The following is a 26968-nucleotide window of genomic DNA, read 5'->3' on the forward strand; positions in this document are numbered from 1 at the left end:
TATTCCAAATGGCATCTGAAATGCTTATAGCTTTATAAGTATTAGCAGAGGTTTGGTATTTTCAGCACGTTTAGTGTAAAAATGAACAAAGACCCAATAAAAGCTAAAAGATAAAGTGGATGTAATAGGAAAAACTGAAGAAAGGAAAATTTGGATTGAATATCAGGAATATTTCCAAAGAGCAAAATCTATCAGGCCACGGTGCTGGCTCCCGAGGGACGTACTGGAAACCCCATTGCTTTGAGTCACTTAGGGGAGAGCTACCAAACTGCAGTGAAACTGGAGCTCAGCTCCATTGTTGGGATGCTGCTGGCTGAGCTGGGCTCAGCAGTGGTCACCACAAGTTTCAGTGTTGGATTTCTCCACTGCCTTTTGGTGCTGTGGAGGGGTTTTGCTCACCTGGGAGCATGTCAGATTGCTGGGGCGATGTTGATGGACAGGCAGTGTCATGCTTTCTTGGTCTAGGAAGGTTTCCACAACCTTATTTCTTCAAGTCTGCTGGAGTCACTCCCTCTGTCAGAGCTGTTAGTTTCACAGATGTGAAGCCAGATGGCAACTCCAACCACTGATCCCCTTGGCTCTTTCTCGTGTTCCTATCATCCCAGAGGGCCTATCCTGAAATCCGTGTGACATGCTGCTTCACTGTCAGACATATGCTTTATGAAGGAAAATGGATATATAAGAGCTTCTACATACAAGGTATCTTAAGCTGCTCTGGCATATGGAGATCTAAGCACAATAATGAATGTCCACATGTATCTCCCTGCCTCAGTTTCTTCTTAGGGTTACAGGGCAAGAGCAGAGTCAGGTGAGAAGCCTGCGATGTCCTGTTTGATGCTTTTGTGCTTATGGAGTTGCTTTCTTCTCAGCAGTGAATTTCCATCTTCCTCGGCTAGTTCAGCAGCTAGGCATGTTTGTCCCTGTGAAAACACACTTCTCTTTCCTGCTAAAGCCTCCTCTTTTTGTGAGTCCTGTTCCTGGCTGCCTTACCTTCATATTTTTAAAAGGTTTTCCCAGATCATAGTTTCTTTGTTCTACTCTTTCTTTTGACCCTTAGTTTCTTGTGAGAAATAGAAAAAAATCTGGTTGAGAAGAGGTGGAGTAAGACAGACCATCTGACAGTGATCATGGACACGTCAGAACAGCCCACAGACAGGGGGACCGAGCATGCACAGAGGGAAAAGGAGCAAACAAGAGCATGCTTTTCTCTTTCAGACACAGAGAGGTTAAAAAGGCAATAAAGAATGATTCATACTCTTTAGACAGTCTAAAGCCTGAGGCTGATGTATAAAAGTAATCAGTGTCATACCTGGGATGAGAGAGACATGAACGAATCTTTCCTGTACATCTTTGGTTAGAAGGCCTAGTCCTCTCGTGTAAAGGTGTGGTGATATGACAGGACGGAGTGGAAGAGTTGTGCTCTCAGAAAAGGAGAAGAAAAAATGCAGGGGTAACATAGGAGAGGCATCACAGAAAGGGAAAAAAAAAAAAAAAAAAGTGGATAAAAAGAAAAGGAAGGAGGAAGCAGACACGAAAGACAAAGTGGAAAGAAAGATAGGCCGTAATCTGTTATACAACATAAAAGAAGGGAAATGTTGAGCAAAGCCAGAGGGCAAGAAGAAGCAAGAGATTACACTGCATTACAAAAAATGTATTAGGAAGTCTTTCCAAGGCTTTCTTGCAGTCAGTGGACTAGATGATGTGAAGGGTCTCTCACAGTTCAGAATCTGTGGTTCTGTGATATTAACGGAGCGGAGTGAGGGAGGGGAACTCAAAGAAGGGGCAGAGTAAAAGGGATTTTGAGTGGAATTAAAAAGACAGAACTCCAGAGGAAGTCTCAGAGTGTCTAAACTGACGAGTTTATACTTACATATTTAATTGGAGAGTCAGTGAAACTCTGCTGTTCAAGATGTTATTCATTTGGGAAGCTGTTCTGAGCAGTCCTAACACAATGCTCATAGTCTGATCAAAGAGCTCGGTGCGGTCAGCACAAGTGTCCCACTCTACTCCGCTGGTCGTTGGCATGTTTCCAGAGTCTCCAAACCACTCAGCCTGAAAGGCAAATGCAAAATGTTTACCACTGCAATTTGGCAAGTGTTTCTGAAGCAAAGGAAATAGTAATGAGCATATTTTGCCCACTGACCTGCCCTCTGACTAAAACGGTGGTGTAGGAGGAGAACTCTTATATAACATGAGTGAGTGAGGCAGAATATTTCTGCTATTAGTGTCCATTGTTAGAGGGAAAAGGAAATAACACAGAACTGGTTCAAGTATCGTCACTCCACAAACTCTAAACACTGGTATCACTCAAGGAATATTTAGATCACATTCCAGTCTTCGTTACTCAATGCTGCAACGTACTTCTGTCACTTCACAGTGCCAACGAGAAAGGCAGCTAACACCAAAGAGTCCAGATCCTATTTTTCAGTTTTGCTTTGTTTCTCTGCCCTTTTGGTAAAGATAGAGTGATTCCTTATAACGCGTTTAACCCTAATGGGTACCAGATAACTAGCAACTCTAAGCAAGTTTACGTCTCTGTAACTAATCAGCAGCTTCTAAAACTCGGACATTCCTTGACCATATCTGGTGCTCTGTGAGTTTCTGACTTCATTTGATCAGTAAGTTACTCTTCATAGTCTTTCTGGAAAGAGAACTGTATCTGTATTTTCACATCCAGGCTCTCCACCCACTTGTGCCATATGTTCCATTTAAAGTTCCAGGACAGGAAGTATAGTAGAGATACCTTTCACTTTTACATCTAATGACAATTAAGTGCTTTACATTGAGTCAGTTTTTCAGTAACCCAGTTCCAGCATTCCACAGCTGGGACTTTCAGTTGAAGAAATGAGAATTAAAGAAGGCTTTGCCTCTCTACTGAAGAGTGTTGATTTTGTAATTTTCCTTCATTACTATCCAAGGCAAAAACAGGCAAAATGCCTCTTGTCTGTTGTGGATTTTTATTCCCATGGAAAGATTTTACAGACACAGTCTAAAGTTTTCTGAAAATCATGAGCCTCATTAGGTTCATGTGGGCCCACTTCTCAAGCTTGTCCAGGTCCCTTTGGATGGCATCCCTTCCTTCTATTGTATCAACCGCACCACTCAGCTTGGTGTCATCTGCAAACTTGCTGAGAGTGCACTCAATCCCACTGCCTGTGTCATTGATCAAGATATTAAACAGCACTGGTTCCAAGACAGACCCCTAAGGGATACGACTAATCACCAGCCTCCTTGCCATTGTTGGCAATGCAAGGCATTATGCTGTTTCCAGCCCAAATATCATAGAAGGATGACTTCAATAATTATATGCTTATCTTGCATGCTGTTTGCCTTTTATTTGTTTAATCTATGGAACCTCTATCACCTGAGGAAGATAGACCAGAGCTTACGATGCTGTTGGAATAACCAGAAGTTGAAAGGAAGTATCTCAGAGTGGTATTTATACCAGTCTCAGTCATACATTATTTAGTTAGAAGGAAAGGCTTCACTTTTATTGCACATGTACACAGGTATGCATACAAGAGATGCTGTGCAGTAAAGTACACATGGGGAAACATTTGCCCAACTCTTTTTCAGGTTTGACAATCAGTTCATAATAATTAAGAAAAGATTTGAAAAGTCCAAACATAATGTAGTACTTGTCACCACATAACATTTACAGCTTCACTAAATGTAGCCAATATCTAACAGTTATGAACCTAGCCTTTGCCACTTTGGGCATGGCACCTCTAGCTGTATTTTACTGCTGCTGGGGATGCTTTTATCTACAATTAAAAACACATTTCTAGTCTGTTTTTGAAAAATGGCCCTCATTTTTGTGCCTGTAAATTTGCTTCAGGAAATAATTGTGGGTGCCATTTATAGTACTTAGAACACTAACTACCTGATCACATCTACAAATTAGGCAATTAGACATCTAAGAACTAGAAAATGAACCTATGAAATAATCCTCACAGGTATTTCTAGAAGCAAAATTCCAACCAAAGAATTAATGAGGTCAGGCCCTTTCAATAACAGCAAAAAGCCAAGCACCTCTAGATTAGTTTCCATACAAAATGGTTATTGCCAGAGGTTTTGTTAGGTGAATGATGATACAAATATTTGACTAATCTGAAAAAGCAATGACCTAAAGCAGCATTTAAAAGTATTGACAAAAGCAGCACATGTAAAATATAAATGTCTTAATAAAACTAAAAATATTAATTAAAGGTGCTGGATGAATGGCCTCTGAAAATAGTATCCTGCATGCAAATAAAAATTTGATCATAGCCAGAAGAATTGGGGGTTGGTCCACAGTCTTCCACCAGTTTGCCTAAAGCTGTTAAAGGGTAACTTTAAATATAGGCTCCAGAGTCTTTTCTCTGAAATCCTCCAAAATGTATACTTGAACTGAGGAATAATATTTATGAGAAGCTGAAGTTGATACCACAAACTCATGAGCTGTAAGCCAATCAACCAGCACTTAAAGCACAGCAATATGCAATCTCTAGTCATTGGGGCTGTGCTTGAATGTATGATTCCAAAACCAAGAGTGTTTTAGTGGTCCCTAGGAAAAAGAACTTTGTATTATGTTGTATAAAAATACATAGTGTTTAACTACAAAATCCATACAGTAATAGTCATATTGAACAAAGATATCTTACTGAGTCATCCATGTTCTTCTGCTGCACTCTTGTGAGGATGTTGGTCAAAAGGGAAGGAAGAGTCAACAGGGTGAAGTGACTTTCACTCAGCAGGAAGACTGCTTGCAGACATCTTAAGTGTTCAAAGTACATATATGTTCAAAGTACTAGCTGCCAAAAAGACTTTACAAGGATTATGAAAGGGCTGCCATTTTTAAGGAGAGCAGTGGAGAGGACAATTTAAACAGTCTTCAAAAAGTTGAAGTCATGTCCAAATGAAGGAGAAGATAACCAACAGCATGTTAAATATTAAACACTGATGAAGCAGGCCTGAAAGGGTTCTGAGGAACAGCCTGTTAAAGGCATGGAACTGTTAATAAAAACACTTCCAAACATGCTAGAAATGGGAAGTCATTGAAGAGTTCTGTAGAAGTGATGAATCTTGGCCAAGTAGAGGGAGAGCTTAGGTAAATAAGGCCACAGCAGTAGAGAGATACAAACTCTAGGTATGTTAGTGGACTTTAAAAAGATTCCCACCCAGAAGCTTTCTTCAGAGTGAATGATTTTGAGGAACTGTCTAATACTGAAATACAGATGAAGGAGCTTTCAAACAGATCAATAAGCTTATAAAAAATAAAAGTGATAAATTGTCACGACCAAATACTGCTCTCTGAAGAAGTCAGATTGAACTGATAAGAAATTCTCAAGCTTTCTACAGCAATGCTCTAGCAGTAGGACATAAAGTAGGCGTTCAACACCTTAGAAGACGGTGGCAGTCGTTCCACCTTCCACACCAAGAGAGCTCCAGAACCACAGACCAGTAGGTCTGATCACCACACCAGGCAAATAGGTATAAGCTATGAGAAAAAATAAGATTTGTAGGGACTTGGGTAAGTATAATATTGATAGGAAGAGGTGCATAAAAATAAGAAAAGAACAAGTAAGCTTTTTAAGAAAGTTTTTTAGAGTTGTGTGTCACAAACCTGTTGGAATTCTCTGAAACACGACTGGTGTGTGTGTGGTGAAGGAACCTATGTGATGTGTCTGGTTTTCACAGAATCACAGAATTTCTAGGTTGGAAGAGACCTCAAGATCATCGAGTCCAACCTCTAACCTAACACTAACAGTCCCCACTAAACCATATCCCTAAGCTCTACATCTAAACGTCTTTTGAAGACTTCCAGGGATGGTGACTCCACCACCTCCCTGGGCAGCCGGTTCCAATGCCTCACAACCCTTTCAGTAAAGAAGCTCTTCCTAACATCTAACCTAAAACTCCCCTGGCGCAACTTTAGCCCATTCCCCCTCGTCCTGTCACCAGGCCCGTGGGAGAACAGACCAACCGCCACCTCTCTACAGCCTCATTTAAGGTATCTGTAGAGAGCGATAAGGTCGCCCCTGAGCCTCCTCTTCTCCAGGCTGAATAAGCCCAGCTCCTTCAGCCGCTCCTCGTAGGACTTGTTCTCCAGGCCCCTCACCAGCTTCGTCGCCCTTCTTTGGACCCGCTCAAGCACCTCGATGTCCTTCTTGTAGCGAGGGGCCCAAAACTGAACACAGTACTCGAGGTGCGGCCTCACCAGAGCCGAGTACAACGGGTACAGAGCCGAGTTTTCCAAAATAATTTTTTTCAGTGTTATTCACCAAATGCTCTTAAAGGGATTAAGTGGTCAGAGAATGACAGGGTTCTCTTCTGAGCTGCTTTGACAGTGGAGGGGAAATATCAGTATACTTCTGATAGGAATTATGCAGGGACCTACACTGCTCAAAATTTGTGATTTTGAAGATATAGTTGAGTAAAGTTATGATTTGGTGATGTCAAAAATTGTTTAGTTAATACTAGAAAGGATTATGATCAGTTGAAAAGGAGCTCATGGTACTGAATGGGCTTGGCAATGCAGGTGACTCTTTGTTTTACTGTCTTCAAGGTAATGAGAAGGAGCTCTGCCTTTCCAAAGGTGAGCTCCAAGATAGCTGTTTCCAAAGAGGAAAGAGAACTTGGAGTCATGATGGAGTTCATGCAAAATGTCAGCTCTGTTGTAGCAGTGGTTAAAAATAAGAAATAAAATATTGGTAATTGTTAGGACACAAGTAGAAAACAAAATGCAAAGCATAATGCAAAAGCAACTCAGTGGCACACTTGCATTTTGAATGCTATAAATAATAAGGGACCTGAAGAAGTGCAAATGAATATTAGATTGTCCAGAGGTGCACAATTATTTCCACACAAGGGAGAGTAAGTAGACCAGGTCTTCTCAAATGAAAACAAGACAGAACTGAAGTAGAAATATGTCAGAGACACATAAATCCAATTAGTTCTGTGACATGAATGGAAAATCATTATTTATAACTTCTCCAAATGTAAGAACTAGAAGACATCAACAGAAATGGTTAGAGTAAAAACAAAATGAACTATTTTTTTCACACAGCACAGTTAAATCAGTGAACTAATTAGCACAGAAGATTTTCATGTAAGATATATTTACAGTTTACAAAATAAAGTTATAGAAAAAAGTAAGATACAGAAGAAGGATTTATACAGACCTTATACAGAAGGTATTTTTAAACTCGGTAGAGGTAATGCCATCTCCCAGTTCAAAAATGCATGAAGTTTTTATTCCAAAATTCCATGTTTGCCACATTTATTTTTCCACAGCATCCATTACTAGCCACTGTCTGAGCTGGTACTACTCTAGAAATAGATTTTTATTCTGACTCATTGCAAGTGCTCTTACTGTCTAATTTCTAGTTCAGTATGCTTCTATATTATGGTAAATATTTCAGTAATAATAAATTCAATTGAAATAACAATTCATACATTCTAAAATGAGGAATAAGTATTTTGATGAATGTAAAGTATCTGGAAGCTCTAGACTGGAAGTCTCTCCAACTTCAACATATTTTTAAATGATGCAAAAATGTAGTTGTTTCAGTGTGCTTTCTGTCAGTTCTTTGCCTGCTTTAGATATGCTAGTATATGGCAGTATGCTGTAGGAGAACTTTTTTGGGCACTGAATAGAAACTAGCATTTTTTTTAAATGAACATGGGTATAGGACAATTTGTACCACAACAGCACTTCTTCAATTCCACAGTAACTTATCTACATCTCTATGTCAGTCATTTAAATATATGTATATACCCATCTATATGTATCTGTGAGTGAGAATAACCCTTAGTATGTTGTAAATACGTTCTGGAGATGAAAAGCTTTTCATATTAATACCCAAACATTTGCAAATGTTACCGGTTATACATACATATATATCCGGTGATACATAATGAAGTGCATTTGTTGGATGGGAAGAACATGCTGAGTTTCAGGTGGTATTGTGGTAGAGATTACATTTGGATTCACTGAAATTCGTCCTAATATCACAAGGTGGGACACAATGAATGTAGACAGAGCAGGAAAATAATGCTCTTACTGCACTGCTCTTCTCCCTCAAAAAACAACCAAACAAAAATGAGGAATTTGAAGGATCCTTTCAAAGCAATGATGTAGATACAAGTCTGTTGAGTCAGACAACTTGCACAGCTGATTTTGCAGAAACACAATGCAGAGAACTTAAATCCTGTCAGTTGGAAGGGTACCCCTCAGCTGGTGCTGGGCGCTGCGCTGTGCACCCTGTGGGGCTGCCAGGTTCCTCGGGGGCAGGCGGTGGCAGGGGTGCCTGCATCTCAGCCCTCCTCCAGGGCCTTCAGCCAGGGCAGCGGCGCCTTTTCTTTGTGTTGGGTGAGTCCAGGAATGGTAGGGAAGTGCTGGGTTAGAGGGTGTTGCTCAGTACCCTACAAGTACTGTCTACACCTTATTAGAAGTGTGTTTTTCTTTTCCTTTTTCTCTGGTTTATTTCAGTGGAAGCTTGCATGAATTTGAGATTTTTTTTTCTGATGTATTCAACCAGTACAGACTCCTTAGCACCTATATTATTTGAAAACATAATCTTTATTTATTGCAGCAATGTCTAAGCACTTCCATAAGGGTTTGTGACCTAAACTGGAATAGATACAAGGCAGGAATATCCCATTTTATAGCCAGTAAAAATCAGGGTCATTGTCTTTGTCAGAGAAGCGGAGAAAGTCTTTGGCTCAACCAGGAACATCAAGGTCTGCCCGTCCTGTTCCCTATAGAATTGTTCCTCCTCATGCATCAAACACGGCACGAGAAAAACAAACCCTTTAAGAAGCCATGGGTGAAATCATGCACATGTTAAAGTGCAGTAGATTTACATATTATGAAGCTTCTGGCCGAAGATGGGAGACCAGTTACACATTAAAAGTCTGATTTAGGTTCAGGTTAACTCAAGCTTTAAAGCATTGCCAAATAATGCTGTGCCTGTTGATGTAGGTCAATGGTGGTTTAATTTCTTCATTTTTTTTAACTATATAGAGAACAACAGATGCTAAAAGTGGACATCAAAAATCTGTCTAGGGCTCTGTAGAGAGACAATATGCCAACAGCGCTCCTCTGTTCACCAAGAAACTCCAGTCTCACTTCAGGTGCAGATACTGAATCTGTCAGAAGAGAAGCCAGATCCCTTGAGCTCCTATCTCCTTGGCTGAAGGGGCAGTTGAACAGTAGGAAGACCATGTTTGCCACCTGACAGATTCTGGGTTTCCCAAAACAACTGGAATGTTGTCAGGAGCAGCTCAGGGCAAAGGCGGGTTGCTGCAAAGCTAGTTTAGCTGTGCCTGCATAGGCAGTGCACAATTCCTTAATGGGAACTTAAGCTGCTTAGTTTAAAAAGCAAACAAACCGTAAACAAAAATAAATCCTCAAGAATACGTACTTTGCATGCCTAGCACAAGTCTTGGAAACACTGGTAACTCAGTGAAACAGCTGGAGGCTGTGTTTTTGTTTCTGGTTAATCTCTGTAAAGAGAGAAAAAGGTAGGACCTGCACGACCATCCATGGTTTTACCTCATCTCCTCTGCATTCTGCAGAACGAGCCTCGGGGAAAGCCAGAGGTCCTGCGGAGAGACTGCAGCTGAGCCGATGATGCTTCGCTGGGGAGGATGGAGACTTCACGTGCAGAGACCCCAGGCCGTCAGTATTGACAGCACAGGTGTTTCCAAAGTGCAATATGTTCTGTACAGTCACAGGGAAAGCTTGCAGTCTGAAAAATGGAGGGGGAAAGGGACAAAACAGATGAGTTGGTATGGTATTTCAGGCCCTGCGACATTGTTCATCCCATCTTTGGGGCAAAGTTATGTGACTGACATAGAGAAGCTGAGATAGCAGCAGGCTTCTTTCTCGAGCTGTGGAGTATGCAGGATTTTTAGGATGCCTGAGTTTGTGCTAATATCAGGAAAGCATCGAGCTGTAAAGCACTGAGTTGTAGAAGGGCAAAGTCGAACGACTTCACATTTTGCTTGACCTTCAGAGCAACAGAAATCATTACTTACCCAAACAGCTAGGCCAGTCATAAGCCGTTTTATGAGAATATAAAGATTACATATGAAATAGTGCACTTGAGAGTATTTGCAGGCTTCTAACTCCAGATGTGCAACCCAGCCATGCTCCAAATCCATGTCCAGGCAAGACACAGGAGCCTCCTACTCTTTCCTCGCCCAAAACACACACAGCTCTCAGTTCAAAGGAAACAAGAAGACATGGGCCAGAAGGCATGCTCAAGTCCCATCCCTGACCAGGACAACTGGCCCACCACAGGATTCAGCCGCCACCCAGTCTAGACACAGCCAGGGCCAAAAGGGAGCCATGGCATGTTCAGGCTCCATCCCTGACCGGGACGATTGGCCCATCACAGCATTCAGCCACCACCCAGTCTAGACATAGCCAGAGGAAACTTCAGGTCTCCTCCAGACACCACTGAGCATTCCTCAGCCATCCTGGAGTCTCTCCTTTGGTAGCCAAAAATGCAAGTACTGAGGGTGTGGGGAATTAAGAAGAGAGTAGGACTGGAGAAGACACACAGGAGAGTAAAATAAATAATTAAATGTATCAAAGGAATTTCAAGTGAAAAATCAAGTAGAATAGGGCTCTTTGGCCAGGATGGAAGATGAGTGGATAGGATGTGTTCAAGGGGTCTCTAAATTAGTAGTGGCACACAGAAGGGGAAATGTTCACTTTCACGCTTTTGATAACAGAACCGGGAGTCATTTAATGAAACTGATAGCTGGTAGGTCTGATGGAAACAAAAGATGTTTTGTCACACAATACATTTTGAAAACAGGATGCTGAAGCAACTGAAAGTTTTTATGTAAATTCAAAGATTAATCGGATAGATGCAAAGAAAGTGATTTCATCTAGGGCTTTTCCATACCATGGCTTAGGTTCAGGATGTCCCAGGTTTTCAAAACCATTGAAAAATGAGGCAGTATTATGGGAAGTGTTGTAATGTGCTTGTTGCACTCATACTGTCTTCTGTAAGCATTCCTCCTTGGTGGCTGTTTTGGAAGGGTTGCTGGGCTTCATGGTCTAGCTGGCATGCCCATTCTGATGTTTTTAGGGAAGAGGTAGGAGAGAAAAGATACCATTCAAGATCTCAATAACAGTGCAGAGATTTTACTAATAACGTGATATTGGTAACCAAATAAACAAGTAATTAACGTAATTAAGAGTGGAGATTAACCATACCATATCACCAGCCACTTGTTTTCATTATGAAGGCTTTTTTAGTGCTGTTCCAAATGTTTGGAAACTCGTGGAGGTCTCAGAGCAGTCAGCGAAATCCTGCAAGCACAGTGAATTCAAATGGGCAATAAGCAAAATAAGCGGGATTGGGTCACTTATCCCTCTTACCCCCCGTGACAGTGTTTATTTAGGTCACACGGAAAATTAATTTCTCCTTTTCCAGGTGTCACAAAATTAGCTCATGACAAACTTCATACAGGATTTCATTAAGTATTACTTTTGATTTGTAATTTTATTGGACTCATTTTTGACATTATTTCAGAGATGGAAATTGGGAATTAATCATACTGTGTAATTTGTAGTAAAAATCTGTATTCATTTGCTTTGCAAATATGTATTTATTTGAGCAAGATGCTGCAGCAAAATATACCTGTGGTAGGCACAGGACACAGTGCTCATGGTGGGAGGCAATTTACTATAATTCAGCCCCAGCTGGTGACATCTGCTGTTATGTCATTTGGGGCCTTTCTTGAGCAGAGAGATTTGTGCCAAACTACGTGTTCACTTGTTTGTTTTATGAGGTGAGAATAAGAGGATGCTAAAGATCATTTCTGCTCATAATATGTGCTAAGACCTTGTGCTCTTGAGGTGAAATGGATTAACATACTGTCTCTGTTAGTTAAAATTCCCATGGAGATCTTCAAGCGTGATATAAAAAAAGTATTTAATAGAAGAAGGGAGGTAATTTAGGTCTTTTTAGGCCTTTTATCTTCATTTGGTGTAGATACATAATTTAGTATGGCCTGAATTACAAGGTAAAAGTGAATTAAGAGTGCAATAAAATTAGACATTTTATTTAAAGTGCCCTATATTTTTGTAATTTCTATTTATGTAGGCCAACAGAGTGTAGAGCAGATGGAGACAGTCAAGACTTTGTAAGTACCATCAAATGTAAATGTCTAGTGGCAATGTAGAAATAGTTCCTTGGAGTTCTTCTCTCTCAATCAAAAACTGCGTATGTGATTTTGAAAAGTGCCTCAGTGCCTCCTGTATATAATTTCTGTAGCTGTACAGAAGTTTTGCTAAAAAGAACATGTACCCCAGGCTTCATGAGATCGGCCGAGAATCATGAGCATCTTGAAAGAGCAGCAGCCTTTATATTTGCCTTCAGGATTTTGAGCTTTTCCATTAAAACGCCTTAATGATGATGTATTTTAACATTCTTATATTCACATTTGGCTCCAGTGTCTGAGATTTTAAGAAAGAAGTTCATCTAGTAGCCCAGGACCCATTATGGAGTTTAGCATGCAAGTCTTTCAAGGTAGTAGCTCCCAACCGTTTTCCTGCCAGTCACCACTGCCATCCTCTGTCTTCTCTATCACCTGTCTCACTGGTCCCAGGAGCCCAGCTTTCCCCTCTCCCAGCCTCTCCCTTTTCCCATCAAAGTGACAGCGATCTCAGCCTGATCATAATGCCTAAGCAAGTGAGTCTGGGCTCCATGCCACGTCTCACCTCTGTTGTTGCCACACCTCACGCATCAGGAATGCTGCATTTCAGTGTCAGAAAAAAAAAAAAAAAAAAAAAAAAAAAAAAAAAAGCTCCTTCTGAATGCAGTGCACAACCCAAAGTGGTGGTTGCCTTCTTTGTATGCTTTGTGCAGCCCCCAGCCTTGGAAGGCTTCGATCCAGACCGCTTCGCTCACTGGCAGCAATGGTTGTTTTGACTGGCATAAACCAGGGCACTGATATGCATATCTATGCCCACAAGGACTCCTTCAGGGAGCAGAAGTGGCAAGGTGGGTATCAGAAGAGTCTTTCCCATTCTGCTAGAATGACCTGTACACAAAAATCTCTCCAGAAGGGTTTTTTGACCCCTTCTACATGCTCAGCAGGCTGCACTGCAGACTGCAGCAATTCCAAATAAGCCATTGCAGCCCAGCATACGAATGACTTACTTGACTGCTTTGGTATGTTGTATAAGATATGTATTTAGGGCAGAGATTTTTTTAAAAAAACATATCTGTGCAGAGTTTAAAGAAAACTGCTTCTTCATAGCTGTGCAAGTCTGCCCCTTAAAGGTGGAGGACCAAGTCCTGCTGCGAATGGAGCCGTGTTAAAAGGTGACCAGTAGGGTTAGAGGCATAACAGAACACCAGCTCTGTCTCTCCTCATTTATTAGGAAAAATGTAGCAACAGAGAGCCACGGAAGGATTTCTCATTACAGAGATGTTACTGCTTTTTTTTTTTTCAGTCCTCTCCAACAAATTTGCTGGTACATTATTGGTTACTAACACAAGCAGTAAAAATATCTGAAAAGCATCAGGCTCCATCAGCCAGCTATATTATTTCTTCCTCTCTACTGTGTTTCTTAGTCAGGAGCTTGCAGGCATGGCTAACTTAGACTGAGCAAATCCAGGAAAGCCTGGTTGCCACAGGCTAAGAGCAGGAGATACTTTGTTTTCTGAGGATAAGCAGGACAGGGATGCATGGATGTAGTGTACCCTTTGCAGCTGACATCCCGGTAGAATGCACACTGGTGAGGCAGGATGTAGATGAGGTGGATGATGGAGTAGGAGCAGCATTGGTGTGTCTGCCAAGCAGTGTGTCTCCTGAGATGAGATGAGGTGACGTAAAATAGGAAAAATCCATCTGTGGTGAAGTTATTTGCAATGAGGAGTTTGATGGTGTCACGGGTCACTGCTCCCAACAGCTTGCTCCCTAGGGCTGGTGCTGTGCTGTGTGTACCACCAGTGCCAGGGAGGCTTCTCCGGGGGCTGCACAGCTGCTGCCTGCACTGCTTGAGCACCTCCTGCATGTGTGCTGTGTTGCAGAGGGCTGGATGCTGCTGGTGTGGTGGCAGTGATGCATGGGGATGGCTGAATTTGAGCAGCCCCTGGCTTACAGCAAGGCATTTTTGTCACTGGCTGGTAAAGAGTCCATGCATGGGCTGAGCATCTTGGATACCTGCTTGCCATTCTGCCCACACTGTGAATTTTCACTAATGTCAGTATAATTCAGCATGAAACAATTATTATTGTGTTAATTTCTGCAGTGTCAAGCATCATGTGAATTCTCTCTAGAAGGCATGCTGTCCAAGCAGAGGACAAGACATCCAGATCCTTATGCATGTGGAATATGTACCTGCTAAGCTGCCTTTTTATGACTGAGCATGTTGGTCGTTACTCTTTTATTTTCCCAATCAGACTGGCTTACTAGGAGATCAGTTGCCTGCCAGCATTTCTTTGTAGAAATGGAAGATATACGCTAAAAAGCATCCAGACATGGTAACCTCAGTTTTTAAAACATTAGTAAGATTTTAAAAGAGCCAAACCAATTATTTTTGAAATATGGTAAAAATCGTTTGCTCCCTGGCTAACAGCTGTGCATGCCAAGTTCTGCTCAGTGAGCCAGTTTTACAGCCAGCTGTAAACTTTCAAATTTAGGGGTTTATGATGGAAACTGCAACTCTTGCCTTCACCAAAGCTGTGCAGACACCCCACTGTAATATTGATTTAATTACATGCTGCATAGTTATTCCTGGTAACAAAAGCAAAGGGCACGCAGCATTTTAGAGTCACACACAGTGCTTTTATTTGGGATACTTGGCAGGTGAAAATCTGAAGGGCAGAGCTAGAACTGGAGGCTCTAAGCTGTTTGAAATCACTCCTTGCAGCACTGGTTTGTGAAGTGATTTATTTGAGCTGCAGCCTATAGACCATACATCACCTTCCTGGTTGGCTTTGTTGGCACCTTGTCACATTCTTGCGGGCTTGAGGAATTCATTGTTCTTGTTTGAACTGATAAGAACAAAAAAGGATTTTCTGCCTGAGACCTTGGGAAAGGCAGAGGGGGAGGAATGTTGACATGAAACAGCAGGGCTGCACTTTCCCAAGCCTTTCAGCCAGCACAGCAGCCTGCATTCTTCAATAGCTGGGGAGCCCGGGCTGGAGGTGTGCTGATTGCCCCTTTATTTGCTGCTGCCCAAAAGCAGGGCCCAGGGAGGTGGTGGGAAGTGGAGTGAGCGGCGTGATGGATGCTCCCAGGAACCAGGACAGGATCGCTCCTAAGGGAAGCTCACAAAGGGAAGCTCAGGCCGCAGTCACCTAGAGGGATGTGAGGTGTGGAGTGTTGCTGGGTTTGGGCCAGTCCTCTGAAAGTCACCGTGTTGCATGTGTGCTTTTGGGTAGAGGAGCTTCACCAATCCTGCTTCCTCCTTTGAGTCCTTGAATGCTCAAGGGAGGCAAGCTCTTGGCTCACCTGGCTGATGAAGGTGGAGTGGGAAACGGATACCGAGAGCATTGCTTTGCCTCTCACAGACTTGGTAGCAACTGCTATTATAGTATTATGACATGGCACTTCATCGCTATCTTGGGGATCAAAACTCCTTTTTTTTTTTTTTTTTTTCCCCTCTCATCTTCCTCAACAGTATGAAAAAGATGCACTTTCTTGTTCCTCTTGAAACCACAAAAGGTTACCGCAGGTGCTGGAGGCTCATGAAAACGTGCCAGTTCGAACCATCTTGATGAACTGTGAGCTACAAAAAATACCAATTAAAAACAGATTTTTTCCTGTGAGAACATGAAAGACAACCATCTGCACCAAGGTTTTGCACCTGCTATGTGCACAGAGAAGTGTTTTGCTTTTCTTATGCCTTCCAGCATGCCTTCTCCTGGGGAAAGGAGATCACTGCCTCCTCAATCTCTCGACTTGAGAGTGTATCAGAAAGCCCTAGCAGAGGCTGTTATTTAAATAATACCAGCTTAATTTTATAATTAAAAACAAACAAAAATACAATAACAGGTAGCTCTTTACCTTTCCAAGCGGTGCCAGACTTAAATTTCAAAATACTGATGATAAATAAATAGGCTTGTATCATTTCTAAATTAGAACAGAAATAAGGTATTGCTGACTGCAAGAGAAAGGTGTAAAGTCAGGGTATGGCAAAAGGTCTGATCTGAAAAAAAAAAAATTTTAAATTTTTGTTTTCTTGCTTATTTTTGTACCAGTTGAACTACGGATCTATCTACAGGCTACTCAATGTCTACAAGACCATCTAGTAGCATGACACATAGGTACAACATCCCACTGTCAGTACAGCTCAGCTGACAGAGAAAGCAGTGTTTTCCCTCTCCTTCGCATTGTTGCCCAGTGGTGGGGAAGGCTGGAGACCATTACACAGGACAAGGCTCTGTCTCAGCCTCTTTTTATTCATACTTTGTCCTGCAGGGTCATGTGCCCACAAGATGCAGAAAGAATACTTGGTTATTTGAGTGAAAAAGGAATTGAACCCACGTGCATAGTTGAGACGAAAAAGCATAGGGCTACTTCAGACAGAATATGGTGAAGTGAGAGGAGGAAGCAGCAGAATCTCATGTGCACCACCGTGAAGGTCTGTCGTGATGGAATCCTTGCACATTTCTGTTGCCTCAACATTTTTACAGAAAAAAAGTTTTATAATTGGTGCTGCCCTGGAAATATCTTGGGGCTACCAAGGCAGGAATGAAGGGGAAGAGAATAAGAAGAATAAAGACAAGCTATTCCTTTGGACACAGTAGCCAGCATCTGCGTGGGTTGTGGCACCAGAGGACACAAGCTTGCCTGAACTCCCCAGCCCCACCAATACCCAGACAGCAAAAAGGCAACCCAGTCTGGGTCCTGCCAGTACCAGCAAGGCTCTTACCAGAACAGGCAAATTAGTGTTGAAACCACCCAAAGGAATGGCTCTTGCTTGCCCATAGTGCCAGGGTGCCGTGGGGAGCACCAGCCTGTAAGCCCTAGCGTGGGATCCCTGCTGGCACAGGAGGGTGATGGAGAGGTGAGGCGTTAGGTGTGGGGGGGCGGAGCAGGCAATGTCAAGAGGACAGTGTTGGATGAATGACATGCTGAGGGAGGTCGAGGTGGCAAGGGCAGAGAGCCGAGGTGATGTGACAGGCAAAAAAACAGTGGCAGAGAGGTCTGGCTGCAAGCAGGTTGGGGAAACACAAACTTGATTGCCTGGCTTCGGGTCCTCAGTCCAGACAGTTCACTTCCTGTGCTTCACATTGCATCATGTGTAAAATAGGAACAATAATTCTGGTCTCTTAATAATTCTGAGATCTTTAGGTAGAAGAGAAACATCTATTTTATTAGCAGACAGGACATGGGAAAAACTTTCCACCTGTAAAGGCTTTCTTCTAGGGAGCCAGATCAATTCCTAAGGGTTGGGACAGGTAAGGCCATCCTTCCCCCGTTGCTTAGACTATCTAATAATAAAATAAATGTGTGATTTAATTTCTGGCAATAAAATTTGTGACTTAGCAATCTGTAACTTCTATTGCTTAAGAGGGGTTCCCATTTTGGCTTTTTTACTAATGGTAGTGGCGACTGAGACTATATGAGGATAAAATACATACAAGGTGTGAAAGCTGAAGTGGCCATGTCTGTGGATGTGCATGTGGATATATGTAAGCCTGTATGTGAAGCATCCTATATGCAGGGCAAAGTTTGGGACAAGCTTCTCATTTCTTTTCAGTAGGTATTGGTTATTCTAATGAAAGAGTCTCCTGCCTGTAAAACTTGCCTTTGCTCACAACCTGAGTTAGTCAAATTTGCAGTGACTGTGCCATTTCAAACAGTTTGTAAGGTAGATGCTATTCTCTTAGCAGCATGGGGTCTTCTCCTTGGTACCATCTGAAGCATAAGCACCTTTAGTGAAGGCTGCCAGAGTGTCAGGTGCTAATCTGGAAGCAGGTGGAGTTTATGGTACAAATGCCCCCAGCACTTCTTGTCTTACAGTGCAAAATGCTGCAAGGATCTGACCTCAGAGCTCTTACTCGCATGAGTAATCCCACTGAGGTGAGGTTGCTGGTGCAGGCACTGCCTTTGCAGGTATTTTTAATGACTCTCTTTTCAGATGATCCCACCTTGTCATCTGTTTCTCCAAGTCCAGCTCCTGACATTCGCATTGGTGAGCTTGCCAACTTTGAGCTTTGCCTTTGCTGGTTCTTGGAAGCTGCCCTGCTTTCCAGGGCTGAGCTCATTGACAGTGTATCACTGCTCTCTGCTGGAGAAGCACTGAGCTGGGCCAGGCCTCTCTGGGTCCCCAGCTGTTTGTCAGGAATGCAGGTGTGATGGCCAAACTGATAACCTCTGAGCCTGCAAGAGCAAACTCCACTTACAGCGTATTCCTTCTCACCATACAGCACAAATTTAGGGTCTTTTTTGTGCAGGCTGCAGGCAAGAGTTTCAGAAAGCAAATGAGAGAGAGAAATACAATGATGCTGCTGAGCATAAATATCTGTGGTCACATTGATTTGCTCCCTGGTAGTGCAGGCTGACAGACACTAGAGTCATTTTCACAGGTTTCTTCACTTGTATGGAGTCCTGATTGCATTAGCATCCATCTAATGTTCCATCTGCAAAATGTTTCTTCTGGTCAGATGCAATGTCCATTTATGAGTGTACCGTTTCTCTACGCAGGGGACATAGGTAATATGAGGTCGTAAGAGTTCATGTTGAAAGATAGCCATTCCGGTCATCTTGATTAGATTTTGGTAGTTGCAGAAGGTCATCTGGCTTTTGCATTGAGTCATTTTTCAAAGACACGGGCAAATGATCAGATCTTCCCTGCAAACTGAAAATTATTTAAAATAGTTTCTCCCATATATCCCCCCCCCCCACACCCCGCATCATGTACAAGCATACATGATACATCTTCTTATTTCACATACTTTTGTAGGTCTGGCATCTTTTTTGCTTGAAAACAACTCAAACATAAATCATAAAAAGGCAGCTTTGCAGCAGCTTTAAAGTGCTATTATATTCTGCAGCATTCCAAGTGAATTATTGCTGTGCTGTCAAAGAAAACAAAAACATTTGGGAAGGACTGTTTATTTTACAGTGGTTGACCAAAAGTATGCAAGTGGTTATAAAAAATGTAGACAGCTAACGATGGGAGGTGCCATTGCTCATTCTGTAACCCATTCACAAACCTTTAACACTGATTTGAGATCAGGAGAGATAGAGCCAGGCACTCCCACCGGAAAACACACACTTCCAAATCACTCAAGCTATAAACAAACAAAACACACCGTTCTCCCCTCCCTCACTCCACCCTGAACTTTCTTCCCCAACCAACCCACCCACATAGCCAGCCAAGAAGCATGGGATTTCTGTATGTGTAGTATTCAACCTATTCAATCTACTGCTTCTTTGAGCTGTTTTCTACTACCACAAGGTGTAACTTACAAAGCTGTGTATTTAAATCTAACTTGTCTTTCAGGTAAACATTTTTATTAAGACTGTAACATTTTAGGTGCTATAGGGGGCCATGTCCTATCGTTAGACTCCTTTTGTATTGAGATCCCCACCAAAATTGTTGCATGGAAGTTGAAGGCGGGTTGGAGTCTGTATGCTAATATGTTTGTTAGCATCTTGAATGCTATGTGGAGTTCTCGTCTTCTCATCCTACAAAGGAAGCAGTAGAACAGAAGTTTCAAAGGATGATCAACGAGGCTGACATATGACTGGCTAGCCTGTGAAGAATGACTGAGTAAGCTGTGATTCTTCAGCCTGGGAAAGAGATGATTTAGGATAGTATACCAAATCATGAGAGACATGGAGAACTGGGAATTGACTGGTGACTAGCTTTTCTAAGACAACAGTGAGTGGAATCAACTAAAATCAACAGTAGCCTATTTCAAGACAAAGGAAGAAAGATGGTTCTTCACATCACACTCAGCTTCTTCTGTCCCTCTTATAATAGTAACACCATCAGGAATTAATTCTTGAAGATGCTGAACACCTTATGCTTTGCCATGGCTTCTTATACAAAGGGGTAAGCACCAAACAGGATTGGTTTACAATTACAGGATAATGAAGACTCAGTCTTCAGCTTTATGTTGACTTAATTGGAAATCTGCCTGCATAGGGCACCAATCCTATGACAACTTAAATCCTTTTTTAGGATGCTTATGAGCTAAGTGCTGCCCTTGACATCCTCAAATACACCTTACAGGTGCCATCTTTTAATAGCTTCCAAGCCAGAGGAAAGAAGGACCATAAATTTCTTCCATGAATCTAAGCATCAAGGTACTGGTGTTTGTCAAAATAGATGTCATACAACCTCATGCTGTATATGAGCACATTTAGTCTGACTTGAGTTGGCTTTACTGAGAATTAAAGGCTCAGGATCTTGCAGCCAACAGGGTCTTAGTGGTCTCTCAACACAATGACACCAAATTTAGTACTTGAAGAGAACACGTCTTCCTAGGAGACCTCTATCTGTTGTCACTGCCCAGTGTGAAGCACTTCATCCCATCACCATCCCTTCCTGCTCAATCCCTTCTGCAACAAAACAACCGCCAGAGGCACCAGTGCTTTTACAAAGAAATAGCAGTTGTGATTTTTATCAAGCAAGCTCATTTCTTGTGGAAAATCCACCTCTGATTTGGAAATGATCTTTTATTTCTTTGCTCTGTGGAGTCCCTGGATTAACTATCTTGCTTTGGCTGGTCACAGTGTGAAAGTTGGTTGTGTGTTGGGGGGAAATCCTTAATAGATCATGAAGCAATCTTTCAGTTAACAAGCAAAATTGTAATAATATTAACAATTTAATCATCATAATCATAAGCATAATGTAATCATAATAGTTTATGGAGGAAAAGAAAACTCCCTGCAAGACCTCATTATCATTGGAAAGTGGTGGAATGATAATGATGACCTGTCTTGGTCCGGGTCAGTAAATATCCTGCAGGAAAAAAAAAAAAAAAAAAACTTCCGAGGAATTCATTCCACCCACTGCTGTACTCTGTACACACCAAAACGTGTGCACATGCTCCCTACGGTTGTTAATGAAGATCTGTTGATGAAGGAAGTATGTTAATCCCAGTGAACCTGCCTTTCATAAATGTGCTGGGATTACTGAGTCACTGCTGTTTACACATTTTCCTTCCCTGTAGGTGCACACCCTTTCCCATGTGTTCCTGCAGTGTGTGTGAATCGGTCTGAGGAGTCCTCCAGCTAAGCCCCTTTATATGGAATTTCATTAGAAAGCCAAGATGGAGAGTGTCCCTGAGCTGCTTAACAGCTGATCAGTGCTTTTGCCCTCTATTTACTACCCTTGTGCATCAACACTGCCAGAGACTGCAGTATTACCTTGCATGGCTACGTAATTAAAGCTATCTGCCCTGACCAGAGGGAAATAAGCATGCAAAAAACCTGCTGCTGTTTGCCAAAGCAACCTTAGTCAATGAGAGAGAGAGAGAGGGATGTTGTATGCTTGGTCTTTTTGCTGCTTGTATTAGAATCATGCACTGCTATTTCTGCTGTTTCTGCCAGTTGGCATCCATCCACCTTTTCTGTTCATGCTCAAGCCGCCAGGAACGCTACGGCGGGAGAGGAAGCCCCTTCTCATATGTTGCTGGCTGAGTTGCCAGTGCCTTGTGTTTGTAGTGGATCCAGCAACAAAACAAAACAAAACAACCCCATCAAATCAGCTGTGTTTGCTAACGACCAGGTCTGCGGAATAGCATTGGAGCAGTGTCCTGGAGCTCCCCTTCCTCTTCTGTTGCAGTAAAGGCATTAGATTTATTTAATATCAAAAGCTAAAGTAGGCACATGCTTCTATAAAACTGAATAGCTACTTGTATAGAAAAATAAAAATAAAAATCCTGAGTCACTTACTACTCTACAAAGGTAGATGGAAGTGAATGAACTTGGCCTGAGCTGATCAAGTTGATGAGATGGTTTAACTGAGCTCTGATATTGCAAAAAAAGTAGAAGTCTCTTCTGACCAGGAAGTGGTAAAAGCTGCATATAAACAGCATGTAATGAGAGAATCTGAGTCATTAACTTACTTGCATGTGCAGACCGGGTATACGCTTACATGTCTCATGCCCAAGTTACAGCCACAACAGAAATATTTTATGGGGACTGAGTAATAGTTGGGAGAGACAGAGGGAGTTGGGAAGCAAGAAAAAAAAGCCAAGTAATTGAAAACATCCTCTGGAGAAGTAGCCTACAAACGGTATTTGGGATGCTGAATGTGAACTGGCAGTACAAATACAATTTTTCCTGAAAAATGTTTGTCGAGGTAATTGTCATTTCAGGATTGCTTAATTTGAAAGGATAAACTTGCTGGTAGAAACAGGCTTATCCCAGTCATCCCCTGTTGGAACGGTATGTACTGAAGCTGGGGCTGAATTCTCCTCTTGGTGTCTCACTGAGAAATTATCTTTCAGTTTTTCTTCCACCCACTCGTTCTGAACTGCTTACTTAGACAATCACCATTGGAGTCAAGTTGTACCCAAGGTGCTGTGTCCTATATTAAACTTTGTGGTACCACTTGCTAGTTTTAATTCAAAGACTCAGATCAGTCTGTTTGCTAGAGCAACTTGTGATCAAGAATGAGGGAAGGGACTGTTTCTGACATGAATAGTACAGTCTTGTTGTACACAGACACTTTTATTTCCAAAATTCATTGCTGCCTACAATTAATGCTTTCTATTGTTAAGATAGAGGTAGGAATGATTTATTCAGCTTTCTGAAAATTGTAACATAGGAGAATGTAATGTAATTAGACAAGTTAATCATTTATTTAAAATGGAGTGGCCCACATTTTAAATAGTCTCTTTTTCTTCTGAGCTAACTGGTGTTTTTATTCGCAGTGCTCTAGAAGTCTGACTGGGGAAGTACTCTTTACAAGAGTGAAACACTGCAAATTGAATACCTTATATGTGTACCACATTTCTGATGTGTAGACCCTGGGGGAATTGTATAAAGGAGAATGCCATTGTCCCATTTAGGAAATTAGGCAGCAGAAAGTGCATTAGTGGTATATTCCAACTCTTCAGTCCCTGCATGATAGTCTGTGCTTCTTCTTTTATCTGTAAGTGTGTGCCAGGAGTTTAAATTATATAATAAATTACCTAGTATATTTTTCTACCGGTTACAAGAAAAATATTTTGGAAAGTTCTGTCTGTCAGCTGGGAGAAAGGCTTATTGTGAAAGCGTTTCAGAAATTGACATTATTTTTTCTCAGAGTCTATCCTTTCTCTTAGATGGAAACTTGCCAGCAGCGTCCACCTCTACTCCATACTAAGGAGTACTTTGAAAATGGAAAATCTAGTCAATGCTCACGTTACAAAATAGGGCAAGGGTTGAACCTGGACTTTTCACATGTTCTTATTCATTGTCTCTTTTCTGCAAAGCAAGTCAGAGCTGTAACAGCAATCGTGTGTTATTTTGTAGAGAAAGGTCCTAAAAGGAGTGGGACCTAGATCAATGCTGCTTGTTGGCTGAACTGCAGCAGCCAGTCACGTGTGTGTCGCCAGCCTGCTGCAAATGAAAGGTGAAAGGTGTCACTTCAGCTGCTCTCCAAGGGTGAGCGTGTGGTCAGCAGCTTGACTGTGTGCCTGTGATTTCTTGGACTGACCCAGAGGCAGCCACGTGGTAGTAAAAATCTACCAGAGAGACATTTAGCAGAGGAAGTTTTAAGACGCGACATATAAAATCAGGCCTAGTAAAAATTATATTAATTCAACGTAAATTGGGGGAAATCTGGCTAAGCTTTTCATTTTAGCATTAGCCCGGTCCTTAGCATAGCTGTAATGTCTCAGGAAGGTGGGCATTTGCTTCTGGGAAGTCTACAGGCCCCAGGTCCCCAGGCGTGGGAAAGTAACATGCACAGAACAAAGCACCAGGGCTCTGAGATTCCAGAGTTTAATATCCTTCGGGGTGTTTTTCCTTCCTTGCTTTTCTGGACAATGAATAAACCTGGGAGAATAATATAAGTCTAGATTTACTCTACGTTTTAAGTCTCATATTCTTTATGGCACAAGGTAAGCTGTAAAAGTTCAAGGTTTCAGCTCTCTGTAAATCTGTGTAGAGCCATCAAAGAGACTGGGACAATGCTTACATACAAGAATCAGGGAATAATTTGGAATAATAATAATAATAATAAAAGTAAAGCTAGTTCAATATTATCCAACTGTAACCTTTTCTCTACCTTAAAGACAAGACAAGCATCCAGGATTAGTAAAGCTTTTCCAGTGCCCAAACATTCATCTTTTTTCAATCATTTAGAAGTAGGCCAGTAATTTAAAGCCAATTAGAAATTATTTTAGCTGTGCATTAACAAAGGATCCTTTTACAGTTCTCTGGACTGACTATCCAGTTTTGCTTATCTGTCTGGTGTTGGCTGTCACAGCAGTTCTTCTTGGGAAGGGAAAATATTTTCTTCGAGGTGGACAGTAGTTTTTGTACAGGTAAAAAATACCAGCATATTACTTGAAAAACACCTGAAAGGCAGGATTCTTTTATTTGAAACAGCTCTGCACCCAGGAGCTCATGGTTTTTCCATTATTTTCTTGTGTCAAGGGGTACTCATGTTGCTATAGGTACTTGGTATCAACTAGTTGTTGAATTCAGCTGATGATGGATTGCAAGCGCTGTAGATTCACTGATAATGACTCGCAAGCGTTGTACGCTATTTTTTGTCCTTTGCTTGACACTATTTCAAAACCTTGTATCGTCATCCGTCACTGCAGTCTCTGAGTGCCTTCTGCATAAAGTCAATGCCAGTAGCATAGACCCTAAAGACAAGCACAGAGCTTCTCATTCCTGTCTGCAGCTGACATAGAAACCTTTATAGAAGGCAAGTGTTTATGGGCTCGGCTGTCCCAGGGCTGGTGGTCAGGCATCTCTAGTGCTGCTTTCAGTGTGCTTGCTGCTCCTGCCAGCTCCCACCAGCCCCTACCTCAGCCCTCAGCAACTGGGTGGTCAGCTCTCAGAAATGAAGGCAAATCTCTCATCTGTGGCTCTGCATGCTTTTTGAAACATCCAGGATCCCAGATGCTTTAATTGCAGCATGCCCTCTACTTCATTCATGAAGCCCATTTTGTGTGCAAACTTGGCACACAAAACTATATTATGCATGTTATCCTCTTCTCTCACCTTCTGCTAAGTGAAACTTCATGGCCATGTCATGTTCCACCATAATTTTAACGTCCCATTTCACGTTCCTCAAGCTCCTCTCAGCCAATACCCCTTCTTCCCACCTTCCCATCCACCACAGGCTGGGTCCCAGATGCTACAGCCTTGGGAAAGAGCTCATAGCTCTGTTGTGCAGGGACCTCTGTTGCCAAAGAAACACAACTGGCTGAAAGCAGCATTGCCCTGACCTGCCTGTACAGGATGGACCCATGAGAAAAGTTTCTATGAATGGAGGGTGGGTGGGAGGATGGATGGGGTGGTCTGCCGGCCTGCAGTGCTATGTGGGCAGCAGTATCCAGCCAGCCCCACACATGCCCCTTCCCCTCTCTTCGTCTTCATTTCAGCCTCCTACTCACTCCTTTTTTGCGTCCTGACTGACTCCACCACCCGTTTAGCCATCCCCGTGGTTACAGCTTTCTAACCATCCGCCCGCTCGCCTCCTCCTCCTCGGAGAAGAAGGGAGGGAGCCAGCCCTGCCTCCCCGCTGACGCTCACCCCGACAGCCTTGGCTGGGGGACAGATGCTGCTGGCAGAGGCCTGGGAGGAACTCGCAGTGGTAGCAGAAGAGAAGAATTTGGCAGGGAGGTGAGCCACATGATTGTGATTCATACTGTACTCTCGAAATGCGGCAGGAGGGCTCGGGAAGGCGTCGGGTGCCAGCACCGAGAGCAGAGACACTCACGTTCAAACATCACGTTCTTTTTATAGTAAGGCATGCCTCATAGGAAAAATATTGAACTTGGCCTTCCAGGATGAAGAAAATAGGCCTGACTGTGATTTTACTGCTTGAGTCACTCACTTAATCAGTTACTGGTTGCATGTAGGAAGCCTTCTATTAGGCTGACTTGGAAAAATTGTTTTTAATTAATTAATAGTGACACTGAGCTGTTTTTTAATTTGCTCAAAACTGCTTTCATTTGTAGTTCCCTCTATGTAAAAACATTCTTAAGATACCATAATTCAGAAGAGTAATCGCCTTAATTCTGTCATTCAATACAGCTGCCTTCTAGATAGGGTGCTTGTTTCAGTCGGAGGTTAGAAGTTTGCTGGGAAGGTGAACAAAGTTGTGCTGGACACATGGTGGCTTTGTGGGCCTGGTTCTACCTTTCCTTGAACCAAGTGGCCCCTTAGCCCTGGGTCGTCCCCTTCACATACTGCGTATGAGCGAAGGGAGCAGAACATGCCATTTAATACACGTGGCAGCACAGGGTGGCAGTTCGGAGGCCATGTAACCAGTCAGTCCCAGTCTGGCTGGAAAATCCTGGCTCTCCTTTTGTTGCAAATACCCAAGGTAAAAAGCTCAGCCCCTCAGCCTTGTTACCCAGCTCTCCTGTGTTTCAGAGGCGGACTGGATGCGTGGTTTGGCCATGGACCACCAGTCCACACAGCCCAGCACTCTTGCAAGGCCCAAAGACCTGTTGCTTCCCATGCACCATAAATCTACATCTATCAAAATCAGAAATAACTGACTGAAATCGGAAAACACAGAGGCTGTGGCGGATGGAAGTTCCTCTTCCTCAGTGACAGATCTGTATGGATGGCAGAAGTGCTCTACGGCCACAGACTTCTGTTATGTTCAGGCTCCACCAACTCAGTACCTCTTTCCTGCTAAAGGTGAGACAAGGCCCTGTATGAATGAGAGGCGAAATTACAGCTGAACTTTCTAATTGCTGTTAGCACAGGAGAACCTTTAAGAAATGTAGCAATACCTTTCGTGTTCAGAGCTACCTCTGCCCTCTCTTAACCAGTTCGCTTTATGGAAGGTTCACTTTTTTTTTTTTCTCCT

At 42.4% G+C, this 26968-nt stretch overlaps 1 protein-coding gene across 3 annotated transcripts in view; it reads left to right on the forward strand.

Moving 5' to 3' along the window:
- HMGA2 (high mobility group AT-hook 2) overlaps positions 1-26968 on the forward strand; it is a 115384-nt gene that overhangs the window by 33223 nt on the left and 55193 nt on the right. Inside the window, exon 4 of one of the 3 annotated variants that reach the window (XR_004755671.1) lies at positions 9562-9683. The exons of the other annotated variants lie outside the window; for them this stretch is intronic. The gene's annotated coding sequence lies outside the window, so the exon portion shown is untranslated. The remainder of the gene's footprint in view (positions 1-9561; positions 9684-26968) is intronic. 3 annotated transcript variants of the gene reach the window in all.

The sequence above is a fragment of the Oxyura jamaicensis genome, chromosome 1, assembly GCF_011077185.1.
Source record: "Oxyura jamaicensis isolate SHBP4307 breed ruddy duck chromosome 1, BPBGC_Ojam_1.0, whole genome shotgun sequence".
In the NCBI taxonomy this organism is placed as follows: Eukaryota; Metazoa; Chordata; class Aves; order Anseriformes; family Anatidae; genus Oxyura; species Oxyura jamaicensis.